This window comes from Agelaius phoeniceus, chromosome 13 (assembly GCF_051311805.1).
Source record: "Agelaius phoeniceus isolate bAgePho1 chromosome 13, bAgePho1.hap1, whole genome shotgun sequence".
NCBI classification, from domain to species: Eukaryota; Metazoa; Chordata; class Aves; order Passeriformes; family Icteridae; genus Agelaius; species Agelaius phoeniceus.
In genome coordinates this window covers 16790796-16811878 of record NC_135277.1, presented here as the reverse complement: position 1 = coordinate 16811878, position 21083 = coordinate 16790796, and the positions used below count along the sequence as shown (strand labels likewise).

At 49.9% G+C, this 21083-nt stretch overlaps 1 protein-coding gene across 2 annotated transcripts in view; it reads left to right on the top strand.

Annotated features, from left to right (window-relative positions):
- The window catches only part of LINGO1 (leucine rich repeat and Ig domain containing 1), a 159101-nt gene that overhangs the window by 41632 nt on the left and 96386 nt on the right, over window positions 1-21083 (top strand). For both annotated transcript variants that reach the window (XM_077185635.1, XM_054642014.2), the window contains one exon: window positions 9723-9765. The gene's annotated coding sequence lies outside the window, so the exon portion shown is untranslated. The remainder of the gene's footprint in view (window positions 1-9722; window positions 9766-21083) is intronic.

Here is a 21083-nt window from a genome sequence, read left to right as displayed (position 1 = left end):
CCTTCCTCCTCCTTTTCATGAGCTATTTTCAAATGCCAGGAAAGGCGAGATCTGAGGGGAGGAGGAGTAACTGAAAGAAAAAAAAATGGTGGTGAAATTATTTCACACATTTATGGGAAAAAAAAAAAAAAAGAAGGTGTGGGTGTGGGGAAAGAGAACAGCTCCAGTTTCCAGAAGACAAAAAGCAACTTCATTCATTTCCCAACATAATTTCATCAGGTAGGAAGGCTTGGTTACGTTTCTGCAGCCCTGCAGTTCCCTGAGATGGTCCAAGTTGTCCCTCCTGCTGTGTTGCCCTGACTTGGAACAGGTTTGGTACTGGGGCTTTGGTACTGGGAAACCGGGGTAGGAGGATGCCAAATGGGGGGAAAAGAGAGGATGAGCTTCTGGAAAATATGGCTTTGATTAAGCCAAATGTAGCCCTGAGAAGGGTAGGAGAGATATTGCAAATATCACCAGCCTAATTGGAAGCATTTTTTCACACAAGGACAGTATGTTGGATGATTTCCCTTGTTTAATAAATAGGATTAAACCCAGCAACAACAGCTTTTGCTGGGAACTAGGAGTCTGGGTTGTGATAAACTTTTTAGATGACAAAATCTCCTTATGCTCAATTGTTTTTTCATCTCACTGGTAAAACTGGAAATAACTGTTTTGGCTTGTCCCACCATTCTTGAAAGGTGATTTGTTTGTCCTACTGGCCCTCTGACTCACAGCCACTGGAAAAGGGAAATAACCCAAACCCTCAAGGAAACTTTTCTGAGTAGCTCACTGCTGAGATGCTGGAGGTAATTCTGGAGGACTCATGCTCTGGCTGTCCCACACTGAAGTTCTGTCCCCTTCATGCCATGGAGCTTTGGAGAAGGCCCTGGACAGGAGGAATTTGGAGATCCAGCAGCATTAGCCTGCCCATCTCCCCACGGCTGAGCTGGGGATCTTGGAGCAGGCTGGCATTTCACACCTTGGCGAGGGTGACATTTTCTTTGCAGCTTTTCCATGCTCGGGAGATGGCATTTCACCCCAAGAGGAAGCTGGTATTTATAAGGCAGGGCACTGGCATTTCATTCATTGTTACCATCCAGTGATTCAGACAAGGTCTCTTAGCCGGAAAGGTCAACTGGGTCTCTGCTGTTCTTTGCTGCTTTTCTTTCTTTCTCCTTTTTTTTTTCCCCCCCTAAGGGGAAGAGGGAAATACAAAACCAAGTCACATGCCAGAACTGCTGATTGTCATTTTTCTTGCCTTGAAAATGAAGGTGTGCTAAGCTACATAGAAGCTAGGAGTTTCCAAGTTTGCAAGGGTGTCTTTGGAAAGGTCCTTATTTTGCTTTGAGTTCCAAAGGTACAACCCAGAGCTTGGTGCTGGGGTGATGTGGGTGGGTGGCAGCAGTGTTTGCCCCAGTGCTGTGCCAGTGCTCACCATCACCCCAGCATCATCCTCTTTCTTGAAGCTGAAAAAGGGCCTAAAACTCCCATCTTTTCTGCCCAAACACCAGGTTTTGTCCCCAGGGCTGAGAAGCAGGATGGGAAAATCAAGTGCAAGTCACCTCTGTGACTATGGGGATCTTGTTGGACTGGGGCAATCTAAACACTGCCAGGGCCTGGGAAACATAAATAAAATCAATAAGAAGCTGTTAAATTGTGCCTGAACCTCGCAAGGAACAGCGTGGGGAATGCAGGCTGCAGAGATGTATCTGCTGCCACTCCGCGGGCTGTGGCACATTCATTAAGCATCTTTAAGATGGATACACCCCCCAGTTCACCTCCTGCAAAAGCCTGGGAATTTATTTCCTCCTGAACCATGCCATCAATCACCGGTGACAGCACCGCCTCGGCACCGCGTGGCTCAGCCGCACAGCAGCCAGAGAGGCACGGGGCTGGCTGCCCCCCGGCCTGGGAGGGGGCTGCCTCGGACCCCCACGCCCTGCCTGGAGGAGAGGGATCCCATTGCCTCAATCTCTGCTGGGGGAAAGGCTGTCTCACACCACAAATGCATCTGTGCATCTTTTCTGTGCTGTTCAGGACCCTGCTACCTCGTGCCGGCCTGCAGCGTGTCCCTGCTTCTCTTGGGCATCCAGCACTGCCTGCATCAGTCTCTAATCCCCACAGGCCAATGCTGCAGAGAGGAGTTGATGGTCCCACCTCTTCTCTCCCCTCTGTGCATCTCCCTGTGATCCTCTCCCCTTCCTTGGCACCCTGGCTCCACTCCCAGCTCCCAGTCCAGCACTCAGTGCTTGCGGGGATGCTGGGAGCTCCCAGGGCCCTGCCTTGTGTGTGTGAATATGAGAGCCTGAAGTCTGGACAGAAAATTTTTTCCTTGTGCTGACTTGATGCTTGTAGCTTTTATTGGAGCAGCCAGACAGGAGCAGGACAAATCCAGCAATCCAGGGCAGTATGGGGGATGCCAACTGATGGCTGAGCTGCTTTGCTTCCCCTCCCTTCTCTGCCTGCTCTGTTAGTGATGCTCTGGACTGGAAAGATGTGACAGGTCCACTTAGCATGAGGAAAGACCAGCTGGAGGGGGCTGAGTGACCCTCCTGTCCTGCACCCAGCACCCTCTGTCCAGCCCTGCCCGCACCCTGTGGCTGCCCCTTTCCTTCCTGGCACTGACATTTCACCCTCCAGTGCTTTCAGCTGTCAGCCAAGCTGCACATTACTTCAATTTATGCAGAGGCCTCAGTTTCTTGCAATTTCTTCTGATGCTTTTAATTTTTTTCCCCCCTATCAGCTGGGAACCTACAGATTATCCCATAAGAGCAGAATAAAGACTTGTCAACCTTTCTTACCTGCTCCTTGAGATGAAAATAACTTCCTGAACCCCTTATAATGCTTTATTTTCTGCCACTTCTGCTACTCGGAGTGTAATTTGACTGACTAAAGGATCTTGAGCTAAAGGTAAAAAAAAGATAAAGTAGACTAATAATAATAATGGTAAAAACTGCTCCTGAGAGGCTGATAAGGGCCTGGCGATTCACACACTGGCCTCGCCTGCCGGGGCAGGTGTGAGCCCGGCTTTTGTTCCCCAGCTCCATAAGTCAGTGCTGGGGGTGGGGACAGCCGGTCTCTGCAAAAATGGGATGTTTTTCAAGAGAAGAAAGGTATTGTGTCCCCTGTGATATGGAAATGAGCAGGGAGGTAAGGGCAGGGAGAGACGATTTCTGATGGTAATGAGGTTTTACACTGGCTTTCTTGCCTTGCCTCCATCCCTCCCTTTCAGCTGTAGGATGGGGTTTCAAAGGCTGTTGTATTCTTTTCCTTGGATTATTTGTCATGTTTGTTTTTTGTTTTTTTAACCTTGCCTGTTGTGGTTTTTAAAGATAAAAGGTGGGAGCTGCAATGGAGGAGAATTTTCCTTGCCCTTTACTCGAAGGGCTGGGAGATCCTGCAGAGTTTGGGTTACTGATGTAAGGATGCCACGAGCTCTCATGGGCAGTTAAATGGGCTTGGGAATGCATTTCCTCTCCCATCCTGTCCCACAGCCTCAGCATGGCTGGAGAGGGATGTGACTTGCTGGCTGAAGCAAAGGCTGGTGCCAAACCTGAGCCCATGGTGGCTGTGCCATCCCCAGGCACCATGTCACAGCTCTGTTGCACTGGTGGAAACCAGCCCCTCCACAGTTGTATTCCACTTGTAACTCTTGGATGGTGCTTGTGGCACCTCCTTTGGAGAAACAGCCTCGCTTTCCCTTGACATCACTGAAGGCTGAGTATTCCTCTTGTTCCTACCTCAGCTGCTGCAGTATTCCTTGTGACTGTCCAGCAGTCAGCCCTTATTTCAGTCCAGTTTGCCTAGATTCCAGCCTCCAGCCATTAACTCTGGTCCAGCTTTTATCTGCTGCCTTGAGGAATGCTCTGTTTTCCAAAGCCCTTCCTCATGTAGGAAACTGTGCCTCTTGATGGAACGGACTGGACACAAACTTCCTGTGCAAACAGTTTCTGGTGGAATACTGAGGCTTGGGCTGAGTTCAGTTTGTTGTGTAAAACGTGGTCTTTGCTGAAAAGGTGAACTTTCTCCTCTGCAAAACCAGTGCTGTGAGCCCATGGATGCAGCTCCCAGGGGAACAAGGTGGGGAGCAGACAGCTCGGGGCATGGAGGGACCTGAAGCTGTCCCTGGGCAGTGGCAGGGCTGCTGTTGGCTCTGTGCTGCCACTCAATTCCTGCAAGACCAGCAGTGCAGTGAGAGCCTCGGCAGCCAGGGCAGCTGGGCTGAGCTCCACAGTCAGTGCTTTTCATCTGTTGTTGATCTGAGGAACTTCACTGGGCCTGCCAGGGGAGCTGCCTGCCCCTCCTGTCTCTCCTGCCCTGCAGTGAAGGAGCACTGAAACGTGGCTGCTTCCAGAAAGTGCTGATTCAAACGAGCTCTGCCAGGCTGCTGTGGGTCAGGAGAGCTCCCAGGTCAAACCCACTCTTTGGGCAGGAGCTGCAAGCAAAGATGCCTCATGGTGGGCTGTGCTGGTGTTAATTCTGGAGCTCCCTGTCTTGCCAAAGCCCTTGAGCTGTGCTGGTGTTGCTCCCCTCCCCCTGCCCAGCAGACATTGCTGCTCAGCTGTTTGGTTTTATCCCTTCCTAATTTTACAAGAAGTGACACTAAATCCATTCTGTATGCACAGGACTGTGTGGGGTGTTTAAACAATCATTTGCATCCAGATCAGGTGATGGCTTTGGGGTATCTCCTGGCAATGTGGGTTGGTGTGGGATATATCATGCTGTAAAAGTTAACGTTCAGAGCCTGATATTCAATATGCAAGAGCAGGAGAGCATTTGGCCATGAGCTGTGCTGTGTGGGGCCATCCTATGGCCTGTGGGTGCCTGGGGTTTCAGGGGTGTCACCAAGGGATGTCAGGGATGTCTCCTATCAGACCTTCCTGCAGATACTGCCACTGAAGGACTCCCAGGCACAGCCAAGAGTACCTGCACAGCTTGTCTACACATCCACAAGGACCATTAGCTTGGGAGGAGGAGGAGGAGGGGCAGCAAGGGGACATGGCAGAGGAAGATAAGGCCATGGAGCAGAGGATTTGTGGGAAGTTAATGGGCGTTGAATTGGCATTATGCCCCAGCAGGTTCTCATTTCCCTGGCTCTGTGCTGGCCCATCCCCACCCCAGAGCAGAGAGGGAGCAGGATGCACCCACAGCTGAGGGCTGTGCCCCAGAACATCATGGCCAGGGAGTGCAGGGAGCCAGAGTTTGTGGCCCTGGGACCTTGGGCACACAGCAGGTGGCAAAAGGGATGAAGCAGAGGAAAATGAGGTTGCTGCACTGCTGCCCCATGGGTGATGCTGAGGGAGATGCTCCATTTTAAATCAAACTCAGATCAAAGTAGAGATGGCTCCTCTGCTGCTTGGGGATGCACAAGGCTGTGTCTGAGCTCATAACGTAAGGGCAGCTTTTACTACTCAAAGCTCTCTCCTTGCTCTGCTTCACTTCTCAATGCCTTCACAACAACCCAGTATTTGCTCTGCTTCATATTCCATTGGCTTAGAAGAACTGGGGGGAGATTGCCATGGCTTCCCCTCTGGGCAGGAGTGGAGGCAGGGCCTCTGCTGCTCTGAACTGGGCAGGATGCTGGCTCTGTAGGAGAGTTATTTTTGAGGCTTCCTTTTTTCTAGCACTGGGGTAGGGTATTCCCCCATTAGCTCAGCCTGCACCCCCAGGGTAAGTCTCTGATGAGGAGCCAAGGTGCAGCAGGGCTGGGGACTGGCAGCACAGTCCAGCCCCATGGGAAGCACTGCAGCTTCCCTCTCCATGGGGCAGGGAGAGGCCATCGCCTCGGTCAAAGCAAAAATGCTCCAATGTTGTTATCAGGTCTCTGGCTCAGGGGTAACAGCTCTTCTCCTGTGCCTCCTGAGCACTCTCAGAAGCAGCACCATGACTGCTTAAGTCCTTTGCTGTTCCCCTGTGTCCATCCAGGAACATGACAGCAGTGCTTGGCATAGGCTCAGGAGTGTCCTTGATGGGGTGTGCTGGGTTTGGTAGCCACTGGGGAGGGCTCAGCCCTGGGATGTGCCTGCAGGTGCTTTGGTCCTGGCATCTGCATTCACCCTCCTTCACGTCCCCCACAGAGCTCAGAGCTGCCTGGGACACATCTGAGAGCAGCAAGGGGATCTGGGGGGATGGAACCTGCAGGCCAGACCCTGCTTGGTCCAGTGGTTTCTGCAAGATTTTTTCCCTGCTCTCATTGCCTTGCTCAGGCCTGGATGGATGAAATGGACTTTACAGCCCCAAATCCCTTAATCTCCAGTATACTTAGCAGTATTAGCCAGCCTACAGAAGTTATATACACAGTAATTGCACTCAGTGGAGGACACTCTCACAATTTCATGCTGGAAGAAAACGTATTATTCATTTCCCCCCATCTCCCACCCATCTATGCAGAAGTACATTGGAACCATGATAGGGATACGTTAAACATGCAGAGAAAAGTCATAGCTGAAATACAACCTGCTCTCCTGGCAATTAACCCAGGCAGCCTTGCAGAAGCTGTGCAGGGTGAAATCTGCTCAAAGTGGGGCCTAAAGCTTCAGCACATCTTAGCTACTAATGCTAAGCAAGTTATGCTAAGCAATTAATATCCTTTACTTCTTTACAGCCCTCCCTTTGTTTTTATTAAGCATCCCTGCTAATACATTTAGCAAAGCTTGCAAAGCCTTTCAAAAAGCATGATCAGCTTCCATAATCTTATATACAGAATGATCACAAGCACCAGACCTAATAGACTCAAAGCTAGTACGATTACCACTGGGTGGAGCAGGAGGTTATAAATTCCTGTGGCTGTAGGTGACCACCCTGGGAGAGGTTCCCACCAGTGTGTTCTCCATCTCTTTTTCCTCTTTTGAACACACAACACATTTCATCCCCATTATGGTGGACGGTGATTATAGTTTCTTTTTATCAATTCATACGTGTTTTAATACTTGATGTAAGTCATCATGTAGTGATAATTTTCTTACCAGCATTAAGATTAATTCCAGTTGAAGTAGGTAACAAGTCTTTACCTAGTGTATAATTAGACTGTAACAACTGGCAGGACGTAACAGGAGCTGTATAATTAAAATCATACCCTATAATTCCACTAAAGTTACGAATGCAAATATTCAAATGATTACTTGTATCTGCAATAGTATCACCTCCTAATATAAAACCACAAAGGGTCCTTAAGAAAACATATCCTTTTCCAATATACATAAGTTCAGTTGCAGGGAAGTCATCAGCATGTGTTTCAAAATGACAAACATTTTGCTCAGTGTCAAGACATGTCTTGGGCTTTAAGGGTGTTACAGTTGAATCCTTGTTGTTCCCATATACTGTTTGCCACCTGTGTCCACTCTGTGGTGTCCATGCTCTATGTTCTATGGGAAAGAGGATGATTGTATTGTGATTTAGTGCAGCAATTGGCTATGTGCTGTGTACTGAAGCATATTATTATTAAGAAAGAAACTGTGACCTTATTGATAGTGGGGTCATAATTGGCCAAATACTACCAGGACTGAAGTTCTCTCCCAGTTGTGCTGTCCCAAGCCACTTTTCAAACCTCTGTGGGTAAGGTGCTGCGTTTGCCTACCCTTTTAATTTCTGCCAGTGTGGAGTGCATCCACAGTTGAGAGTGGATACATCTAAGAGCTGGTGAAAGATTGCCCTGGACTATTCCAAGTGCCTCTCCAATCAGCTGGTGGTCCTTCTCATTAATTTTCTCCCACAGAGGCAATATATCAGACAAGAGCCATTGATTAGTCCCCAGTGCTAATAGAGAGGATTGCAATGGGTGCTCTAATATGCTTAAATCACTTGTTGTTGCACTTAGTTTATTTAGGAACACTTCAACATCTATACCATTTAGGATTCCCAATCCTGTCCCTGTAATACTGGCTGCATCCCTCCCTGTTTGCTTTGAAGGGGGATGAGCAGGGAAAGGGTAATCACTCCTGGGTCAACACTTCACAAGTGATGTTAATTGTATACTATTACTTCTTAAACTATTATCTGTCATCACACAACAACTGGTATTAAGTCTTGAGCAGCAGCTGGTATTATCAAGGCAATGAGACCTGTCCTTCTGCTTACCTCTGCCCAGGCTAAATTATAAACCTTATCTGATAGACACCAGAAAGCAAGAGCCTTCCTGTCAGGTGTTTCAGGAATTGGGAACCTTGTTCCTATATAATCTAGGAAAACTATCTTCTCTTTGGATTTGTTAACTTTCCACTAATCTGGATCATCCATCATTTTTATCCTTAGCTATGCTGCAGCAGTAACAGAGTCAATAATACCAGGAGTAGTGAGATGCCCCATTCATTCTTAGCTGATGTGAGAGTTTTTCTAGGAGTCAGTCATTTGTCAGCTGGCTGGCTAGTTACCACCTCCTTGATGGGAGAATGGTGTATCCATCTTTCTTTTCCTAAACTTCTAACAGCAAAATAGGAACATAGTAAGATGGTATATGATGCTTCCCACTTGGGTTCCAGTTTGTATTTTCATGAGAACATGTTAATTAAAATGTCATCTCCAAGTTGTATATAATGGGCCTGTATTTCTAGATGTGTAGGCTGATACCATTCAGCTTATTCTATTATTTTCAAACCCCTCCTGCATATATATGATGTATTGTGTCAACCATTTATCAAATGAGATTAGTAGGTGTCTTAACTGGGTATTACCTTCTTTAATAAGGCCCTGTGTCAGCCTTTCTTGTGGGAAAGGCTTCTACCCAGCCTGGTAACTGATGTATTATCACTAACAAATGTATTCATTGCTGCTATATCACACAAGGCACTTCCTTCCCTAATGTCTGTAGAGGCCTTGGTATGTGGCTGGACAATACATTACAGCAATTTCTCTGGATAGCTGGAGCTGATTCCAGCACTTGTGTATGTCTTCTCCCCTTGATACTTTCCCCCCCAATGATGTGAAAAATCCTCATTCTTTCCACAGCTTTGCCATTGTGTGGCATACCCTGAGAGCACACAGAGAGGTTTTTGGCTCGTTTCCCTTTTCTCAGTTGTTCTGTACATGTCAGGGCTGCCAGTTCACCCTGTCCTTGCTGGGAGTGTGTTGTGGTTGCACTAAGCAATTAATACCCTTGATTTCTTCACAAGGTGAGGAGCAGTCCCTCATCTTTACAGCTGGGTGTTTGTGCGTCCCACGCCTGGTGCTGCTCCTGTTTGCAGAGCTGATAACTGATGGCAGAGAAGACTTTACTGTCTGAGGAATACTTATGCAAACAAGCACAATGGCTTAATAGGGAACACCCAGAGAAATCTCCAAAGAAAGCACCATAAATTCCTCTTTCTGTGGATTTATGGGGAGATTTTTCACAGATATTTATGGTTTCCCAGGTGCGTTGTTGTGACTCCTTTGCACAGATTTGCATGGCGTGCTCCGGGAGCTGATGAGAGGGGAACACTGATGGGGCAGCCCGATGTTCATACCAGGATGGTAATGATGGGAATGGCTCCTTAATCCCTTGGTGAATTCCTCTAGTGTGCAGCAGCTGTAGCTCTGCCAGCATCAGCTGAGCCCCTGGAGAGGCTGGCAAGCAGGGCTGGGTGGATTTAGGTGGCCCTGATCAATTTAGATGGTGCTGGTGCAATGCCAGGGTAGGTGACTGCCACAGCCCTGTCTGAACGTGCTGCCCATCCACCCCTCCAGGGCTGGGCCACACCAACACTCCCCTGCTGCTGACCACAGCCAACCCACTGAACCACATCTCTTCTTCTCTTCCTTTCCAGGTTCCTTGCCTCACCAGCAGGTCCTTGTAGGGTTTCAGCTCTGGTAAGTGCAGTTGTGTTTTCTCCTCACTGAGTCTGTTGTGAAAGTGTCACCTGGGGTTGGAAGGGCACTGGGGCTGGGCACCACCACTGCTCCCCAGGCAGGTGGAAGAGCCTGAGTGTGCCCCTGTTGAGGAGCCAGTTCCTGCTGCACTTCACCCCAGAGTTCTTTCCCCTGTGTGTGAAAATACACTGAGATGTGTCTATCAGTGCCCTCCTATAGTCCATGAAGGGAAACTGTGTGGGCATGTTTAATCCTTCCTGGGCAATCTGTATTGGACGGGAACTGAAAACTTTGGTGATTGGCATGATGATTGTAATAAAAGCTGGGAGGTATTTCCACTGGGTGTGACTTCAGGGGACATCAGGGGAACAATAAGAAGGTGAACTGATGGGTGGAAGGAGAGCACAGCCTGCCTGGGGACGTTTGCACAGGAGCCAGGCTTAGAGGAGCATTTAGGCCCTGGAAGAAATGTGAATGTGAGAAGCTGCAGTCCTGGCTGCAAGCTAGTGTTGTCACCTGTAACCTTTCCAGGAATGTGCTCCTCTCAGGCCACCCTCTCTGCCACCAGCCACCCAGCTGACTCTCCTGAGGGACTAGTGGGTAGAAGGATAACATTTCAGGGCTTTCTCAGGCCCAAGTCCCTGTGCCATTCAGTGTTTGATGTTTTCACATTTCTATAGTCCCCATGGGTTTTCTAACCTTACCTTTAACCCAGCAGAAAGGGTCCTGGTTCTGTGCTGAGGTAAATCAGCAGAGGTGTATTGCAATCAGCGTGGCTACCATGTATTGTGTCATCTTCACCTTTGTCCTCTTGATGTGTTTTTTTTTTTTTTTTTAAGTATGCATTTATCAAAAAAAGCAGCCTCTTTGTTTGATGCTATCTGTTGGTTTGATAATTAAGTCCCATGGAATGCAGTGACATCAGCCATGTGCTCAAGGAGTTGCCAGCGATGTCCCAGGTTGCATGGCCTCGTTGAACTTGAAGGGTTTTCTTTTCTTTAGCTGCAAGTAGTTCACTACTTGGGGCCTAAAATTATCAAAGGGAGTATTGTTACAGTGATCTCAGGGTTTTGGGGTGCTGCTGGCATGACCTTGCTCTGAGACAGAGCTGTTCTACAACAGGGACACCAGTGTCTGGGGCATATCTAACCATGGCAGGGGGCAAACGAAGGTTGTGGATCCTGGTGCCTAGGGAGCTGCCCTGATGTCCTCTCCTTGTGCATCCATCTCACCAGAGGGCATCAGGCATGGTGTGAGCTTACCCCAAAAGCTGCTCCTCACTCCTAAACTGTGCAGAGACTCCTCATCCGTGATGCTTTGCTCATGACCTTGGCAGCCTCAGCAGGGAGCAGCTCAGGCCCTTGGGAGAGCTGTGCTGTGTTGAGGAAGCAGCACTGCCATATTCCAGCACGTGGAGAAACTCCAGCCAAGAGGTTGATGAACCAATCAAGAGATTTTTCTGTGTCAGGGCTGTGTTACATTGGGAAGTGAACATATAGCTTTGTCTTCCCAGACAATTCCTGCAGGAACAGCTCTGGCCACACTCCCTCCAGCAACAAAAAGCAAGTGTCTATAGCTTCAGAGTGGGGACAGGCAAGACAGGACCCACTGGTCCTCCAAAAAAGGGAGAAAGTGGAAAATGGCCTGGAGGAGGGGGCAATGGGGGAGAAGTGGCCATGGTGGTAGAGCTGCCTCTCCTGACACAGCGTAATCAGCTCATGGCTTCTTCTCCCCAATCCTCTTACACCCCTCCCGTTGCACATCTCTCCCCAGACGTGGCCATGTGTGTTAGCAGAGATAAAAGCTCTCTTCCCACACGGGCTCTTCTTCCCCAGCATGCTTAATCATGAGCCAATGTGGCAAACAGCCTTCCTGAGAGGAGAGCCCCGGGCTTGGCTCTTCACTCTCCCTCCCTGCCTGCTGCCTTTTGCCTGGGCTCCCACTCTGCCTGCACCCCGGGGCTCCCCGCACGCCCCTGCAGCCTGCGCAGCCATCACGTGCCTCTGACAAATGAGCTTCATCTGCACCCAAAATTAATCACATTGTCATGCTGGCAGAGGATGAGGCAGCTGTGCTGAAATGCCTGAATCCCTGGCTAATTTATCACAGGGGCTGGATGCAGAGCTGCTCCGCAGCTCCTGCCGCATGGGGACATGCTCCAGAGAGGCAGATGGGGACAAGGAGCTGTGAGGCCTGGGAGTGAATGCTCAGGAGGACACATTCTCCTTCTCCCCAGAGCTCAGCCACTGATTTTCAACCAGGAGAACCTGGTGGGAGATTGCTGGTGCCCAGGGCTGATGCTGCTGGTGACAGCCTGGCTCCTCTGAGCCACCTCGGACCTGGAAGCTGATGAGTCCTCCTGCACTGGAGCATGCTCAGGAACCTGGAGCAGAAGACTAATGAAAGAAATGGATATGAGGGAATTATTCCAGGATTTCCAAAGCTATGGTCTTTGTGGATGGTGAAAGGAGGAGGCAGCCAGCCAGGCTGAGGTGTCTTGTTCACTTCATTGCTCCAGTTTTGCTCATCAGAAGCAAAGTGTTCACTGGCTGTGCCCGTGGGGCCTGTGATGGGCTGGGATCAGCATGGAGAACCAGCTCTAGGGCCCAGGGCTTCCAGCTGGACCAGTTCCTGTACAGGATGTCAAGGATGAGGGCCAGCTGTGATGTTTGCTCCTGATGTTGTGCATCTTTCTGGGATCCACATCATCCTGCTTGCCAGCTGCTCCTCTCCACTTCACTTCAGTGTGGGTTTGCTGGGCAAACTCTCTTTCCCTAAGTCCATCCCTAAGACAGACATGGGTTTCTCCAATATAGACACCCTTGCTTGTCTTGTGGTAATTAATTACTAATTCCAGACCAGACTCAGCTCTGGAGTGCTCGTTAACTAATTGGATGCCTTCCAGCAAATCCCAGCAGTCCCTGCACGATGGGAAAGTCATGCATTCCTTGTCTGCTTCCTCATTGCTTTGTCCCCCCATGGTCGATGGGAGCACCTTGGAAGAGAATCCACTGGGGCTGCTCTCCTGGAGCTGCAGGGGGCTGCTGGGGGCACAGCAGGTCCTTCCTTGGGGTGCATAATAATGGATAGCAAAGCAAAGCAACACACAGATGCCCTGTACAGTGACTGGTGGCATCCTTTGCTGTGCTCCCAGCTGCTGGAAGAGGCTGGAAACCTGCTCTGCCCACTAGTCTCTAAGGGTTTCACACCAACTCTCTTTGCAGATGTTGTTGGATGTGGTTTTTTCCTCATAGCCTGGCAGAAGTGCTGGAAAACTGTTGTCCTGTGCAGTCTGAAGCTTTGTGTTGCTCACTTTGCTGTCATGGGGAGAACTGGTCCCATGTTTTTAGAGAAAAGAGGCTTTTATCCATAAAATTGAGCGGGTGGTGCTCCCAGCAGTTTGCCCAGACAAAACAGTGAATGGCTTTTGTTAAAACTTTAAATCTTAACTTACAAGGGCATGGACTCAGATCAGTCATAAGCTGGTGCACAGATAAACATGGTGTTTTGAGGAGGGAGAAGGGGTGTTTTGGTCTCCTGTGCCTCTGAGGGCCCCGTGGGGTCTCTGACTGGGCACCAGCAGTCATGGGCAGCTGAGCAAGAGACAGTGGAGAGTTCAGTCTGAGCATCTCTGAGCCTCATCCTCAGACCCTGCAGCCTGCTGTGCTGACCCAGGAGCTCTCCTGCCTCCTCACCTGCATGCTTCAGAGTGGATTTTAGGGCTGGGCTGTGCTTGTGACTCCGTTTCCAGGCTCTTTGGAGAGGCAGATGTGTGCATGCCTATGAGCAGGAGACATGTCTGACCCGATGTTCATCCTTATTTCAACTCCCCCAGGGCCTTTGGGGGATGATGCAGCCTTCAGACAGCACAGAGGAAAGAGTTACAATTCTCTTGGCTCAGTTGCATGTTCAGAGTGAGCTGCTGACAAGGCAGGGGCTCCCATGGGTGCCACCCCTAACCCTGGTGGCATGGTGATGGGTCCCAGTGCTCAGCCTTGTTGAGGCTGCCTTATTTTTTCCCTATGCTCTTATTTTTTTAAGTCAGGGCTGCAGCTGAGGTTTTGTAGGCACCCCTTTGCCAAAACATGACTGACTTGTGCCCCCTGTTGAGTGGAGAGGCCAGGGAGGAGCTGGGAAGCAGCTGAGATGTGACATGGGGAATTGGAGATGTGTGGTGACACCAGAGCAAGACTTGGTCACACAGCTTAGGAAATTACAGCTTGGTTTTCCAGAGTGTGTTGAGAAGGTGGAAGGCAGAGGAGCAGAGGACTATAGTAGAGGAAATGTATTGTATTTGAATATTTGTATTTGAATATCTGTATAGAGGCTTTGCCCCAGAGGTCCCCATTGCCCTTGATGGGCTGCAGCTGTGATGTCCTTAATTGGGCTGCAGCTGTAACCAATGAAGATAACTGGGATAAAAGGGGGTGGGTTAGCTAGTCAGGGAGAGCCTTGGAGGAGCCCTGAACTGAGAGAGGACAGTGTGCAGAAGAAGGAGTCTGTGCAGTGAAGACCTGCAGCTATGAGAACACACCGAAGAGGTATGGACTTTAGAAGTCTGAGAATATCATTATGGGACTCTAGAGAAATAATAGAACAACATCAAGTGGTGACCCCAATGTGATAGTTAACAGAAGATAAGACAGCCGAGAGCTGTGGTGGCTAAGAGCTGCGACAGAATGTAGCCTTTGGGTCAGGGAGCTGTGAAAGAGTATGGCCTTTGAGCAAGGAGCTATGTGGGTTGTACATGGCATGTGAGTCATAGATAAATGTATACATTGTATTTGAATATCTGTACAACTGTTAACTTATGTAAAAGAAAAGGGGGAAATATAGTAGAGGCAATGCATTTGAATTTTTTTATAGAGGCTTTGCCCCAGAGGTCCCAGCTGCCCTTGATGGGCTGCAGCTGTGATGTCCTTAATTGGGCTGCAGCTGTAACCAATGAAGATGGCTGAGATAAAAAGGGTTGGGGTAGCCAGTCAGGGAGAGCCTTGGAGGAGCCCTGACCTGAGAGAGAACAGCATGCAGCAGAAGGAGTCTGTGCAGCAAAGATCTACAGCCATGAGAATATGCCAAAGAGGTATGGACTTTAAAAATCTGATAACAGCAATATGAAACTCTAGAGAGATAATAGAACAACAACAGAGGACATTGATGCTGGAAGATTCCAGGAGATGCCTTTGCTTGGGCTGTGTGAGGAGGAGTGCTGAGGGTCAGTCCCAGGTCTCCCAGAGGTGGCTGGCACAGGGGAGGACCTCCTGCCAGAGTCAGGCCTGGAGCCACTGCTGGCTCTGCTCAGCATTTACCATCCCCTGGGCTGGAAGGGAGCCCAAACACAGCTCCAGGAATGGCTGAGAGAGGCATCTCCAGGAGCACAGGGGATGCTCCAAGGATGCTGAGCCACCTCAGCAGAGGGAAGCACTTGTCTGCTCAGAGAAAAGGCTTTTCCAGACTCTGTTAGAGTGTGGGGAAAGCCTGTTGTGGCTGTTTAGAAGCACTTTGCAGTTGGAGGTGCCCAAGTCTTTAGGACTCAGAGTGCTGTTTCTGAAAGGACCTCTTCCCTAGAAATTCAGTGTGACTGACTGCAGATTCCTGTGTACCAGCAGGCAGGGCAACACTCAAGGACTTGTCGTGGCAGGGCTGACACCAGCCTGCTTTTTCCTAGGTGTAAATAACTGTGCCACAAATTACATCAGACTTTGCTATCCATTAACAACTGCTCCTTTGATCTTTTGTCAGTGTGAAGGAACTGGAAGAGTTTCTTTGGGTCTAGTCCAGCCCCAGGGTAGTAAATTGGACATCTTCTGGCCCTCTGTCTCTTGTAGAAATCATATGGATGTAATGGATTTAGTGGCATCTTGCATTTTCATCTGTTGGGACACAAATAATGGTATTTCACCCTGGCACCCAGTGGTGCAAAGCCCCTGCACCCACATTTTGGAGAGGACTGCACTGTGAATCCCTACCTGTGCTCCTCTGAGCTCAGCATTTGGGAGCTGGGCATGGTTTGAGAAGGGTTGGGCATGGTTTGTGTGGGGTTTGGAATGGTTTGTGTTTCCTTGAACCACTGCGCTTTTGGACAGAGCTGGAAGCACCAGCCTCTCTGGCACACCCCAAAGCCAGCTCCAGGGAGCTGCAATAACCTGGTGTGACTCTGCAGAGCCTGATTTCTAGTGCTGTCATTAAACACCCAGCTGTTGGGATCTTTTCTCTGTATTCAAGTTGAGACTTGGCAGGCTTCAGGTAGCAGGGAGCTCATCTCGGTGACCAGGAAGATCTGATGAGCTCTTAAAGCAAACTCATCATCCCACAGGAGGATGGGCAGGGATCTGAGCAGGCCAGAGATGCTTTCATGGGCTGAGCTGGTGAGATTGGGTGGGAAACTCTGCTGTGTTACTGCTGGTGTCCTGCCCATGGGAGCTTCCTTAGAGGTGGGGTCTCCAGACACCCAAAGAAGTACCCAGAGCCCCCTAAGGCACACAGGGGCTGCACTTTGTGCCGAGATGTTGAAGGGAGAAGAGGGCTCAGCATCTGGAAATTTTCCAGGCAGTGCCTGAGCTGAGCCTAAGGATAACCACCTCATCACATTGGAGCTGGCAGGAGAAGATGGCTGCTCCCCTAAATTCCAGATTTGTCCATCACTAGCGATAATGCACCGAGAAATAAATGTCACTTACAAAATTTATGGGAGAGCAGCTTTGCTAGTCTCCTTTTTTTAAGGTTATACTAAAAATTAAACCACATTTCGCCCCAAGGGGGAGCGGCAGGCTGTCACCGTAACAAATGTGCCGGTGTGTCACGGAGCAGCGCACATGTGTGTGCACACAGCGTTCGGGAGGCAGGGCGGCGCAAGCCGAGCCGCTCACGTGGCTGCTTAGCTGAGGAAAATCGGTATTTTTGTACTTACACTTTACATGGCACTTTCCTGGCCCCGTAAAGGAAAAAAAAAAAAAGAAAAACAAACATAAAAACATGGGAGAGTTACACAAGCTCAAAACCGAGTCCCCACTATAAAACCTGCCGCGTGAGTTCTTCATGCAGCGGAAGCCCGGGCTCCTCCCGCTCATGGAGAGCATCCCTTGCCGGCAGCATGGGCGGGATGGGATCCGGCAGCCCCATGCCGTAGGCACCATCAGCTCGCATGAGGTGTTTTTCTAAGGTTAAGCAGGGATCAATGTGCTTTTGAGGACTGTTTTCCCTCCTTGCCCCGTGCCGGGTGTTGGACGGGGCGCTCCGGCTGGGGATGTTCATCAGCTCTGGCAGCGGAGCTAACACGATTGAGGGCTTTTCTCACCCTCCGCTCTGCGCTCATTAACATTCCCCTGCTAAGGAGTTCAGAAGCGTCGCCTCTTCTCGCCGTAGCTTTGGTTTGTGACGGGCGGTGCAGGGGGGAACTCCCCCCGGCCCTGTGGGTTCTGTCCGGGCAGCCACAGGATCACAGAGAGAGGGGACGTGGCTGTGAGAGCCGCTGCAATGCAGTGCAGTGCCACCGACAGCAAGGAGTCCTATTTCTGCCGGGCACTGGGAGCTGGGCAAGGCAGATGCCCTGGTTGAGGGAGGGTGAGGCTGCCTGCCTGCAAACGGAGACCTACAAACAGCTCCTCTGTGGTGTCACAACCCCGTCCTCTGCGCAGGCAGGGAGAGAACCCAATTTTGGAAGCCTCCTTCCCAGATCTCACAATCGAGAATCAGGAGATATTTTTATTTGGTCTTACAAGTAGGTCTTGAGACGTCTCTAAGTGGGTGCTTCGTAGTCTGTGTAAAAATAAAACCCTCCCCGGCACCACCCAAAGCCCTTCACAGCAGCCAGCCCGAGGCTTTGTCCTGCTGCCTCTACTCTGTGCTCTCCTTTTGCTCCGTGTCCCTGGCCAGCTCTCCTGGGGGCACCCAGAGCAGGCTGACATGAGTTCTGACCCCTGCCCAGCAAAATTTCATGCAGGAGATGCTTCTACACTTTCTGTGGTGGGTCCCAGATGTCTTTTTAGTCACCTGAAATGTGTCAGTCTGTGTTGAACCAAAGAAGAAAAGTGCGCTCGATTATTTTTTTTTTCCCCGAATATTTTAATTCTTCCATCCAGAAAACCTGATTCTCCCATGGAAATTGTGTTTCCTGTTTGAAAACAGGTTGTTAACACGCCACTCAGCACTACAGAAGGCTGCTTTTCCAGGGGCTAATACTTGAAGATTGACTGATTTCAATATCTAGCACGCTACATCCTCTGATTCAGCCTTTCCCTTGCATCATCAGGGCTTTTGTGCTTTTCCTTTCTCCGATGTGGATCCTCTGGTGCCTTGCAAGACCCAGGCTCCTGCTGCAGCCTGGCTCAGCCGAGCTGAGGAAGACCTCTCCACTCTGTCTGCCTGGTTATTTCCATGAAACCTCCAGGAATTTAATAACTCTGAGATTTTCAGCTGTCACTCACAAGCTGTTGAATTTGACTGCTGAGTCGGAGAGTAATTAGGGTAGACAGACAACATGTGGAGCACGTGATGGCACAAGACTTGTTTTCTTAAGGAAACCACACCAACAAAAAAAGGAAAAAATATCTAAAAATACCTCTTTTCAAAGTTTTTGCCTTGTTCTACCTGCAGATAGCTCTTGACTGGCAGTAAGGGAACATGGGCTGCCTTAGGGTGGTGACACTCAGCACTGGGTGCTGTGTGGGCAGGATGGGTGTCCTTGTCCCTGCAGTCCTTGGGGACACAGGGCTGAGAACTCAGCATGGTGACTTTGGTCCCTTTGAGATGACATTGGGTGTGAATGAAGGACATGACACGAGCATCTCCAGCAGTGCTGTGCTATTTCAGGGCAAAGCCATCAACTCAGAACCATCTTTTATAAATAAAGGAGGTTTTAATTAAACCACAAATTGTTAACAGTCTAGTACACTGCACATTCTGCCAAATAGCAGAGCATTCTTGAAAGTACCTGTTAAAATACTGAATGGTGCTGCCATTAAGGGATTTTGGCTGGCTGGCCAAAGGTCTGTGTCCAGCTGCAGGACACTCGAGGTGTGCAGGAGGTGCAGAATGTCTCGGCTGAAGCAGCCAACATGGGATTTGGAAATTATGCCTGATTGCTTTGTGTGCCCTGTCCTGCCCTTTGGAAGGGAGACACCAGCATTGGGAGCAAAGAGGGGGCAGGGTTGTGCCAAGGGAGCTACTGAGCCTCTTACTGTGTAGGGAGGAATGGAAGATGCTGCCTAAGGCTTGTAGTGGAGCCTCATGCTGCAGGCAGAAACAGGCAGGAGGAGAAGGATGAGGGCTGCTGCTGAAGGCTGCAGTTCCTGGTCAACTCTCTGCCCTCCAGAGATTTGTGTCTGGGATGCTCAGAGAAACCCAGCCCCACACAGCTGCCTGCCCGTGCCAGCTTTTATTCCCTTTACCCGCTCCTCTCTCTCGGTGCTGGCGGGCAGCCCAGTGCCAGGCTTTTTATGGTTTTCTTTTTGTCTTTTTCAATGAGAATAAATCTTTTATCTGTTGACTGTGAGACTGTGCTGCAAACAGAGTCGTACAGATCCTGTGGGTTTTTATAGCCACCTCCATCTTCCAGGTTGATGGTTTGCAGCTTGGTCAGTGCCCAGAGTTGGCACTGCTGGCTTGGATGGAGATTAACCCCAGCTGCTCTGTGCTGGAGACTGAGATGCAGGGATGGAGACCTGCCCTGCCACCCCCATGATGTTGTCTCTGCTTGCTTTGTACTGAGTGTAAGAGGAAGGGGGAAGCATGTGGCTGGAAAGAGGCAGACATAGAACAAGGAAAAGCAGCTCATTTTGCTTAATTATGACTGACTGTGACAGCCTGCATCTTTAGTTTGAAAAGTATCTGTGAGGTATGGGCTGCTTCTCTCAAACAGGATAATTATGTTAATTAAAATGCTTTCTTTATGGCAGTTCTGATTAATAAAAACAGTTCCAGTGCTCTCTTTAAACACGCTAACCTTCTGTTGTGCGGGAAAACTGGCTTTTCTCAGCAATTTATGACTTTTAAAACAGATTAGAGTGGGACAGCCTGCTGCTTTCACACAGTAACGCTTCCTCCCCGGGGGAGAGCAAGGCAGCCCACCAGCACAGTGCCCTGCTCGTGGGGAACAGACGGAGCAGAGCACTCGGGCAGCGACGCCGGAGCAGGCAGCAACATGTGCCCGTGTGGGAGCGAGGGATGGGAGGCGTCACAGAGCTCTGCCAGAGTGCCAGCGAATAAAAATACCACTTATTTCTCTAATTGCTGTTTATTTCCTCTGCAAAGTATTGCGATAATTAACAAGCTCCCAATTAAGAAAAAATTGTGTGTAGAGGAAAAGCAGGTATGGGTGCCAAGAGAGCTGGGTTTGTGCCAGAGCGTGGTGAGGGGCAGTGGTGGTGGGTCCCTCTTGCTGACCTCACGTGGGATGGGGTCCTTTGGGGACTCCAGCACTCTGGAGGATTTGGTGAGTTCCCAGTTCCTCACTGGAGACCTTTCCCAAGATGATGGTTGTGCTTCCAGAGGTTTGAAAGCTTAGGAGCTCATCTGACCCCTGTTGTGGCTGCCTCATGTTTCATCCTTTGGCTGGTTTGCTGGTCCTTGAAGGGGTTTCTTTCCTGCACACGGAGGTTCAAGGCCCTTGAGCAAGGTGGGTTTAGAGAGGGGCTGAGCATCCAGCACCCTCCTGAAAGGCTGGTGGCAAACCAGGAGGGCTTGGTATCTGCAGATAGCTCTGCAAGTATAATCAACAGGCAGCCCAGTGTTCATTAGGAGGGTGGGTTTGCCACACACTTGTCCACAAATGTCAGTCCCCAGCCAGATGCGTGTTCCCACTGTGGCAAGGAGGTTTTGTGTCCCCAGCCTCCCTTTTCCTTTTTCCACATCTTTCCCCTGCTGGCAGCTGGTGCCTTAGGCTGGGCCAGATGCTGGAGCAGTTCTTAACTCCCACTTCCCAGGCCCAGCCAGGGACTCTTACACAGGGGTAGTGACTTACCTTGGGTCCCTTCCCTTCCTCTATGCCCAGGAAGGGACCAGCACCTCAGCAGCCCATCCTCAGGTTTGGGGAGTGCTGCTGAGCCCTCTGCTTTGGCAGGTGCTTTGGGAAGAGTGACACCATCCAGCTGGCCAGAGGAGTTTGGGTCTGTTCTGCCCTGCTCCTCTAGGAGAGAAGGAAAGGGAGTGCTTGTCCCTGACCTGTGAAATGCTGCATGTGACCAATAGCCCTTGCCTAAAGCATTAGTTTGCCATCAAGCTGTGACTCCTGATGTAGAGCTGATTGACTTCACTGGGTTTACTTGACCTGGTGAACTGTTGGCAGGCAGCCCCACCCCCCTCTCTTGCCATGTTTGAAG